Source organism: Dipteris shenzhenensis, chromosome 24 (assembly GCF_047967505.1).
Source record: "Dipteris shenzhenensis isolate YYH24624 ecotype China chromosome 24, Dip_SZ_1.0, whole genome shotgun sequence".
Classification (NCBI taxonomy): Eukaryota; Viridiplantae; Streptophyta; class Polypodiopsida; order Gleicheniales; family Dipteridaceae; genus Dipteris; species Dipteris shenzhenensis.
This window is the reverse complement of record NC_141619.1, coordinates 22,572,405-22,583,254: the sequence shown is the minus strand read 5'-3', so window position 1 is coordinate 22,583,254 and position 10,850 is coordinate 22,572,405.

Genomic DNA, 10,850 nt, shown 5'->3' with positions numbered 1-10,850 from the left:
TTATTGTTTCTCAACAACATCTCAATCATTGGAACTCTTTTGTACTTGTAGAACCAGAGGGTTGTCATCTAACGAACTTGGAAGATTAGATGATACCCATTAATACACTCTCTCCTCACATCATCCAAGCTCTTCAGCCCTATCTAGTTGCAAGTGATTCCTTGTTATTATACTGAGTGCACAAATTTTTAGTTACTCCAAATTTGTTCATTGGAGAAATTGCTAGAAGGCTATGAGAGAACTTTCATAGCCAGAGCTTGCAAACAAGGTGTCCATGCACCACAATCTTCCCACCACCTCCACACTGGCATGCTTTTCACCAATTGTTGTTTTCATGGATTTGCAACTAATCCTTCTTTCTTTTGATCTAAAGTATATATTTCATGAATGGCCCAAGTATATCTTCATTATCCTCAAAGAAGGATCATAAGATCCCATGCCAAGGCTATGATATTCCAACCATGCAGGATCTAATCGATGGCCAACATAGTGAAGAGTATTTTGAAATTAACACGTCATATTTGTACAAATTCTCTCAACATGGTATATCGACTCAAGGGGTAACAATTTCACCAACTCGACATTTTTACTTTCAAACATCACAATCTGTAGTCCACCAAGCCATGTATACACTTCCTATGCTTGGACTTTTATGTTGTGTTTATAGATGGCAAACCAAATAGGCATCATTATCTCTAGCATGTCAATTATTCTCTTTCAAAAATCGTTAATGAAGACTTTTGGTTACAGACTTAGGAATTTTATGTTTCTTAAAAAATATCCACATAAAGAACAAATTAGGCCATAAGATGGGTACCAATGTATAGAGCTCAAAATTCTGAACATTTCTTCTTTTTATAGAAGAGCGATCCGATATACCCATGGGGAGTTATGGGCAATGGAAGGTTAGAGGTTGTAAGTGCACCTAGGGATTTGAAATATTCAAAATATCCTTCTATCCAAACATGAGCAAATGTGGGGATTGCTACAAGCTGAAAAGAGAGTAAAAGGATAAGAAAAAGAATGCAAATTGGGGTGCAAATAAGAAGGAAGAGAGTTCAAGGGAGGACAAAAGAAAAGTGAAGATCGAGAAGATCAATGCAGTCATTGATAATAGTTGCAAGGACATTCTCTTCATGTCTAGTCACCTACAAAGTTGCTTACCACTTCAAATGATGCATATTCCCAGGATTGGATTTTAGATTCTGGTACTTCATTCCATGTCACTCCCCACAGGGAATGGTTCTCCACTTATGATAGTGGAAAGACAAGTTGTGTGCATCTTGGAAATAACTATGCATGTGACATAGGACATAAAGTTCTCTTTTACAAATGGGTTTGCATTTATTTCAAAAAAATGTGAGACATGTGCTTAAGCTGACCAAGAGTCTCATTTCAACGGGTTAGCTAGATGATGCTGGTTTTTAGACCATCTTTGGCTTTCAGAATTGGAAAATTCAGAAGGGCTCTATGGTTTTGACAAGAGGTGCCAAGTGTGAGACATTATATCCCTTACATGTATCAGGGGTGTGTGATCATGTTGTTGCAATAACTGAGCATCTAAGTACTTCTTTATGCCGACTGGGGCATATGGGCCAGAATGGAATGAAACTCTTATGCCATTTGGGTTATATAAAGTTTTTTTTACTTTGAATTTTGTGAGCATTGTCTCTATGGGAAGCAAACTAAATCAGCCCATAAAAAAAGGGGTAAAGAAATATCTTGAAAGGCTTGATTTTATGCATTCATATGTATGTGGTCCCATGCCTACATGGTCATTAGGCGGGGCTGAAGACTATGTAACATTCATTGACGATGCAATTAGGAAAGTGTGGGCTTATGCTATAGCTCGGAAGAGTGATCAATGTGTTCTAGGTATTTCAAAAATGGTTGCCTTTGGTTGAAAATCAGTCAGGTTAATGCTTAAATGCGTACAAACTGACAATGGTGTAGAGTATCTCTCTCATGACTTTTAACATTTCTGTGATACATGTGGGATCAAGAGGGATCTCACGTCCCCTTGTACTCCAGAGCAAAATCTAGTTGCAAAAAAGATGAACCACACCATTTAGGAAAGGTTGCAATCCATTCTTTGAAATGAAAGTCCTTCAAGTGGTTTTTGGGCTGAGGCAATGAAGATTGCAGTGCATGTGATCAATAGATCACCTAGTAAGAGTTTGGATGGTGGTATTCCTGAAGAGGAATGGAGTGGCAAGAAGCCCTCTTACTCTCATTTGCATATATTTGGGTGTGAGGCATATGCACATGTGCCAAAAGAGCTTCAGAAGAAGCTAGATTCTAAGTCTAGGAAATGCATCTTTCTGGGTTATGGTGAAAGTGGAGAGATGGGTTATCATCTCTCGGATCTTTCACACCTGATGGGAGTAGGAAACTCCTTTGGCTTTCACAAAAGAAGTATGTTATGAAAGTATTGCAGCGTTTCCATATGGAGGGGGGGAAGGCAGTAAAGTACTCCATTGCCTCCATATGTGAAACTGAGTCAGGAAGATAGTCCAAAATCAAATGAGGAGAGGGCCATGATGGCCAAGGTTCCTTATGCATCAGTGGTTGGGAGTCTTATGTATGCTATGATAGCTTGATAGTTGCTAGACCAGGCATTGCTTTTGGTTAGTTGCCGATATATGACTAATCCAGGAAAGAGGCATTAGGAGGCAGTTAAGTGCACCATGAGGTACATGAAGGGTACCAAGGAGATGTGTATCTGCTTTGGCAGAGGAGAGATGTGTGTACTTGGGTACACAGATTCAGACTATGCAGGGCATGTGGATAGTAGGAGATCCACTTCTGGTTATGTGTTCACCTTGGAGATGGTGCAGTGTCATGGATGTCTCACGCACATAAGTGCATTGCTTTGTCTACCACCATAGAGGCCAAGTATGTTGCAACCACAGAGGGTTGCAAGGAGGCTATATGGCTTGATCAGCTAGTGGGAGATTTGGGGATTCATACAGGTTTACCAACATTGCATAGTGATTCCATGGGTGCTATTCAGCTAGGACGAAATCCGGTCTTTCATGCTGCAAAGACCAAACACATTGAGGTCAAGTACCATTTCATCAAGGAGGTACTTGAGGACAATTGCATAAAGGTTCATACATATAATAATCTTGCAGATATGCTGACAAAGAGTCTACCTAGTCAGCGGTTTGCGTATTGTCAAGTTTTGATGAGCATTGGATAGTATGCTCACTGGCTGTTCTCCCTTAATGGCACATTGGCTTTTAAGTGGGAGGTTGTGGGGGTTAAAGGCCACTTTGCCTTAACCTCGGTTATGTACAATAGTCAAAACCCATATATATATGGATGACATAGAAGATTAGCGTGTTCTGCACCCACCAAAACTTATGGGGCTCTCTCTTCTGGCTCTCCCTCTCTTCCGTTGTTGAGATCTCTCAGGAAATTCTAAGGTCTAGAAGTGTTGACTAAATCCACATCTCCCACCTCCTCTCTCACCCCCCTCATTCTTTTTCTTCCACATCTAGCCTCCTGCCTGTTCTAAATTCTCAATCCCCATACAAGTCGCTCCTCCCTCTACATCGAACACCACCTTACTCCCATCTGCATTTGTCGAGCTATACATCAAGCCCTTCTCGCAACAATGACCTAGCCATCCACCCACCATCCATTGTCTTCCTCAACCATCCTGAAAGTTTTTGGAAAGGTGACTGCCTCCTCTAATTCTGTCAAGATTTCCGACATTGCAACATTTTCATCAAGTTTTGTTTTTTCCATCACCTTCCTTTTCTTCCATCTTCTCCGACCTTTTTTCCATTCATTTCCTCTTTACCACGACCCCTTTTTTCGTCCATTTTCCCATCCCCTCTCTTTCCATCCCACCCCCTCACTTTTTCCATCACTCCCTCCATTCCGTCCTTTCCCCTGATGACCTATTTGAATCGGCACATTCCCACTCTCAAGGAGGACAATCCTATGCACATTGTATAACACGATAGTTGTTGAACACATAGCCTCCACCCACGTGGACACTAACCATGGGATAGGTTAAATATACCTATGGTAAGAGGGAACAAGGTATGACAAAATATGAAGAGGGGAGAGGAGAAGAGTGGAGATGAGGAGAGAGGGCACAGCTAGAGAGCACACCACAAATGACTAACTGTACACTAAATTTAGTTGAAAAAATAGAATATATACAAACCCATTTAGGGTTAGGGTTAGGGGATCTAACCCTTTCCTTTATAGCACTCTATTGGGTTAGTGCTATGCACATATGATCACGTGATGGTGCTATGCACACATGATCACATGATGTTGAGCATGGACTCTCAACACCTTCCCTCAAGATCAACATCATGAAGTAGGCCTTCCCTCAAGATGATGATTCTGGGGAATCGAAGAAGGACTGAGCATTACATTCCATCACACCCCTTTGATGGGAATATCCTTCCTCTACGTAAAACCATGTGACTCATCAAAGTAATCTCTTTCTGACAATAGTCTTCTGAGACTTATAGCCTCACATGCACCTGTAGTGAGTGCTCTATATTTTGCTTCAGTTGAAGACAAAGAAACAGCTGGCTGTTTGTTTGACAACCATGATATAGAACCTTGACCAAGGAAAAATGCATATCTTGTGTCGATCTCCTAGTCTCATGATCTCCAGCATAGTCACTGTCACAGTATCCATGCAACCGTGGATGACTTCCTCTGTATTCTATCCCAAATTGTCTTGTACCTCTAATGTATCTCAAGACTCTTTTGGCTACATTCCAATGAGACTGTTTTGGATTTGCCATAAACTATGCTAGTGAGCTTACTACATAACAAATATCTGGCCATGTGATAGTCAGATATATAAGAGATCCGATGAGCTGCCTATAGTATCTGTCATTGACTATAGGCTTTTCTAAATCTTTAGTTTCAAACTCTGTTCCATGGGAGTGGCTGTAATCTTGCAATATGCCATATGAAACTTCTTCAGGAGATTGTCAACATACTTGAGCTGACTCATGAATGTGCTATCTGAATCTCTCCAGAACTCAATTCCAAGATAATAGTGCATAAGTCCAAGATCTTTCATGTCGAACTCTGCAAATAAGTCTTGTTTCAATTTTCTGATGAAGCTATCCTTGCTTCCTATCACAATCAGATCATCTACGTACAAAAGTGCAATAGTAATGTCTTCCCCTTGAACTTTGTAGTAGAGAGTATGATCTGCATTGGACTTCATGTATCCCAGATTAGCAAAATACTTGTCAATTCTACTGTACCAACTTCTGGGTACTTGCTTTAAGCCATAGAGACTTTTCTTGAGATGGCAAACCTTATTCTCCTTTCCTGGTTCAACATAACCTGCTAGTTGTTGCATGTAGACTTCCTTGTCTAGATAACCATTGAGAAATGCACTCTTGACATCGAGCTGATACACATTCCATATGTTGAGTGTCACTAGTGATATCAAGAACCGTATGGAATCCATCTTTGCTTATTGGAGCATAAGTCTCATCATAGTCCTGACCATATTGCTATGCAAATCCTTTTGCAACTAGTCTGGCTTTGTATCTTTGAATACTTCCATCTGGATTATACTTCAATTTGTATACCCATTTGTTTGCTATGGCCTTCTTTCCTGGTGGAAGGTCACATAATTCCCAAGTATTATTCTTATGCAAAGCATCCATTTCTTCATTCATAGTAGTTTGCCATTCTGGCTTGTCTACTACATCTTTGAAGTACACTGGCTCTTTTGTAGCCATGATGGTAGTCATAAGAGCATAATTGGTGGTTTCCACCTAAATTGCTTTGCCTTTCTAAGCATATGTCAATTTGGCTGGTGGTTTGCTTTCCCTAGTAGACTGTCTGAGCTGCTGTGGCTCCGCTTGGGGTGTTGCTGGCAATTCTTGCTCTTCTTCATCAACCTGTTCTGTAGATGACTGTGAAGTCGATGCTTCTATCTCCTATGTAGGTGAGGTTTTCCATTTTGATTCCTCATCAAAGATTACATCTTTGGAGATAATGACCTTGCGGTTGATGGGATCATACAATTTGTATGCTTTGCTTTCTTCACTATAGCCAACCATGATGCATTTGCGTGACTTTGCATCCAATTTCCTATAATGATCATCATGTATGTGGGCATATGCTATGCAACCAAAAATGCAGAGATGCCCAATGTGTGGCTTATGTCGAGTGAATGCTTCATAAGGAGTGATACCCTGTATCGGTTCGGTAGGAAGCCAATTAAGCAAATAGTTTGCAGTGGCTATTGCTTCTACCCAATACTGATTCGAAAGATGCTTTTCACTAAGCATTGCTCTAGCACTATCTGCTAAAGTCCCATTCTTCCTTTCAGCTCTTGCATTCTGCTAAGGAGTATCTGCACATGTGAATTGTCTTCGAATGCCGTGATTTTTGCAAAAGTTCATGAATGCTAAAGACATGTATTTACCTCCTCTATCTGATCTCATGACCTTGATCTTTCTGCCTGTCTGGTTTTCTACCATGGCTTTGAATTCTTGAAATCTGGAAAACACTTCAAATTTCTCTTTCAGAAAGTAGACCCAACAGTATTTGCTGTAGTTGTCGATGAAAGTCAAGTAGTAAAGTGAACCATTGATGCTGCGGTCTGGGCATAACCCCATACATATGTATGTATCAAATCAAGAATACCTCGTGCACAAGAGGTACTTCTGCCAAAGTTGGTTCGCTTTTGTTTGCCGAAGCAGCATGCTTCACAAACTTTTCCAAGAAACTATAGCTTCAAAATTCCAATTTCCATATTCTGATTCATGAGATCTAACAAGTGCTTAAAGTTGACATGACCATATCTCTTGTGCCATTTTGCAGATAGTGGCATCTATTGCGGTTGAGCTGACATGGCATGCTTATCTGGTACTATAGCTAGCATTCTGTATAAGCGTCCTTCCTTGACACCTTTTGCTACTAGTTGACATCTTTTGGATTTATCTTTGATAGTGCATTCATCACCATCGAAGATGACTCTGTAGTTGTGTTCCGTCATTTGACCTATTGACAAAAGGTTCTTGCTGAGCTTCGGAACATAGAGCACATCTTTCACCAATCCTTTCGTACCAACGAAATTGTTCATAGGGATAACGCATGTCCCTTGAACTGGATTCGGTGTATTATCTGCTGTGTAGATGACATTCTTCTGTCCTTCTAATGGCTTCATTTCTATGAACCATTCCTGATGATTTGTCATGTGAGATGATGCACCGCTGTCAATGTACCAAGGATATTGTTCCACTTGATTGTCTTGATAGCTATAATCCTCTTTGGGATTGAAATCAGTGTTTGGGTACACTGTATCAGTTTGATGCATTTCCTCGCTTGCAAGAAACATATTCCCATGTTCATTTGCAATATGACTATGACTAGAGTGTCCACCACCACGATGATTTCCTCTGCCTCGAAAATTCCCTCGATTGCTATTGGATTGACTGCCTTGGTCATACTGCTTCTTGCGGCAATCTCTTTCATAGTGTCCAAACTTGTGACAGTAGTTGCGTTGAATGTTTGACACGTTGGTGGATGCATTCCCTGTGAAGAGAGTGGGAGAGAAGTAAGGAGTCTCACTTACAGCTTTCTCACATACACAATGGGGGAATACACACAAAGGTGAAGGCTGAAAATAGTTTTCCTCTTCTTAGTTGTGAAAGCCAAAAGAACTCTCTCTTAGTACAAAAGGAATAGGTGAACCCTATATGTGGGTCTCAAACCAAACTCAGCTAACCTAGGTGGCATACTAACTGAGCCACTAACTAGAGTACATAAAGATAGTTGTCATCCAGCTATTATTCATGGGCGGTGTACCAACCGCATCTATAGCTAACAAGTCGATGACATAAATGCACAACGGTCACCTTGGCATATTACAAGTGGAGCTCGATATCTCAACACTCCCCCTCGAGCTCAATTCCAATTCCTGCACACCAAGTAGGTATCTGAACTTGCACAGCTTCTTTGCACCCAATGCCTTTGTGAATATGTCAGCTATCTGATCCTTTGTGCTGACATAAACTAGATTAATAGTACCTACTAGAACCTTCTCCCGTACATAGTGATAATGCACCTCAATGTGCTTTGTTCTAGCATGATAGACTGGGTTATTTGCCAAGTGTATACTGCTCATGTTGTCACAATAAATGACAACTGGCCCATCTGTAGACTGATGCATATCATAAAATAGCTTATGCAACCAAGCTACCTCACATGCAGCCATTGCTGCACCCCTGTACTCAGCCTCTATGCTCGACAAGGCAACTGTAGGGTATTTCTTGCTGCTCCAAGTGATTGTAGCACTCCCAAAAGAGAACACATATCCACTAGTACATCGTCTATAAAAAATACTACCAGCCCAATCAGCATCAGTGTATCCATCAACTGTATCTGAACCCCAGTCTCATAAAATAGTCCATACTGTAATGTGGACTTCACATACCTCAGTATGTGTCTAGTCGCATCCAAATGCGGTTTCCTTGGAGCCTGCATAAACTGACTTACCAACCCAATAGCATAGCTCAAATCTAGCCTGGTAATAGTCATATAAATCAAACTTTCTACTATGCATCTGTACATGGTAGGGTCTTCTAGAAGCTCACCTGCAGCTGCGCTCAACTTCACATTCTGCTGTAAAGGAATTGAAATAGGCTTATAGCCTATCATCCCATATTTGGATAGCATGTCCAATCCATACTGCCTCTGCAAGAGCCATATCCCACTTGTGGATCTAATCACCTCAATGCCCAAGAAGTAACGCAGCTCTCCAAAATGCTTCATCTCAAACTTCTACTTCAATAGCATTTTCACATGAAGGATATCTTCATCACTATCACCTGTGACGATCAAATCATCAACATAAATGACAAGCAGCATAATGCCTTTCTATGTTTTTCTCACATAAAGTGAACCATATAGACCTTTCTTGCAAATCATGCAAGAAAGCATTCTTTACATCCTTCTGATGTAAAGGCCATCCCTTTGATGCAGCCATAGCAATGACTGCTCTTACAGTTGCCATCCTTGCAATCGAACTGAATGTTTCTTCATAATCAATGCCATATGTCTGTGCATACCCCTTGACAACTAATCTTGCCTTTTATCTGTTCACAGAACCATCTGCATTGTGCTTCACCTTATAAACCCACTTGTAGCCAATTGCATTCTTGTCTTTAGGCATAGACACCAATTCCCATGTAGCATTTGCTTCCAAGGCATCCATTTCTTCATCCATGGCTTTCTACCATTTTTCTTTTCCCATGGCTTGCTCAAAAGAAGTGGGTTTTGGTTCATGTATCACTTTGACCATATAGGCATAGTGAATGGCTATAAATTTATCATATTTTAGCCTATCCACAGGATACTTAACTCTGGTAGACCTGCGCAAAATAGGCTCACTACCAATGCTCTCAAAACATCCCTTGTCTTCCTTACTCCAGGTGTAACAACAGAAGGAATACCCAACTCATCATCAAGGCTCTGTTCTGAGCCACTGGATTCACCATCCACATAAGAGTGACCTGCATTCACATCAACCATGGGCTGATCTACTTTCACTTTTCCCTTTCATGGTACTTGCATACCACTATCTGCATTACTTTGAGGAGATCCTCCTTATCTCAATCTGCCTATCCATGGCAAAGTATGTGAACCACTGCTAGAGGACACTACAGGTCCACTAATATTTTGTGATTGTTGCTGTGAATTCTGTGCAGCATTACCATTTTGTGCATCTACATCATTAATCACATTTACTGGTTTATACCAGCTGCTCATCTCATGAAAAACAACATCTCTACTCACTGTAAACTTACGAGTAGAAGGGTTATAGCATCTATACCCTTTCTGCTGCAAAGAATAACCAATAAAGATGCACTTCTCAGCTTTTGGATCCAACTTGGATCCCCAACTTTGATCTCAACTCATTTGGCACATGAACATAGGCAATACAACCAAAAACTTTCAAATGAGAAATATCTGGTTTCCTACCAGTATAGCTCTCCTTTGGTGTCATGCCATGTATTGTTGCAGTGGGAGTCCTGTTCATTATGTAGACTATTGTAGCAACTGCTTCAGCCCAATAATAATATGGCAGGTCTTTTTCGTTGAGCATGGCATGAGATACCTCTCCAATATGCCTGTTTTTCCTTTCTACAAGTCCATTTTGCTGTGGGGTATGACTGCATGAATATTGTTGCTTTATGCCATGCTCTTGCAGGACCTTGCAAACTCATTTGAGAGGTACTCTCCCCCTCCATCTGACCTTAGGAATTTTATTTCAAGGCCTATTTCTTTTTAACCATACCTTAAAAGCTTTGAAATTCCCAAACACATCACTTTTCTTTTTCATAAAATACACCCAAACTTTTTTGTTGTAGTCATCAATAAAAGTGACAAAATAATGATAGCCTCCAATAGATGCAACTTTACTAGTCCACACATCATAGTGGATTAATTCCAATGGCCTCTTACTCTCTTGAACATGTCTAGGAAATGGTTTCCTTGCCTGTTTTCCAAACTGACAGGCTTCACATACCTTATGCATTTCTGCAACCTTGAACTTAGGCAATCCTATAACAATATTTTGGGCCTGCATTAATTTAAGTCGTTGTACATTAAAATGACCAATGCGTTTATGCCAGATATCAATATCTGCAACTACACCGGTCCCATGTACAAACATTGCTGCACTCAATCCAGGCATGTCCGCATCCAACGTAAACATCCTGCCCTTCTTCTTCCCTTTTGCTATCAAGTGACCTTTATTTTTCATATCCTCAACAAAGCATCCATGAGGATTAAATCTAACCTGCAAGCCTTGCTCAACCATTTGACCAACAGAAACCAGG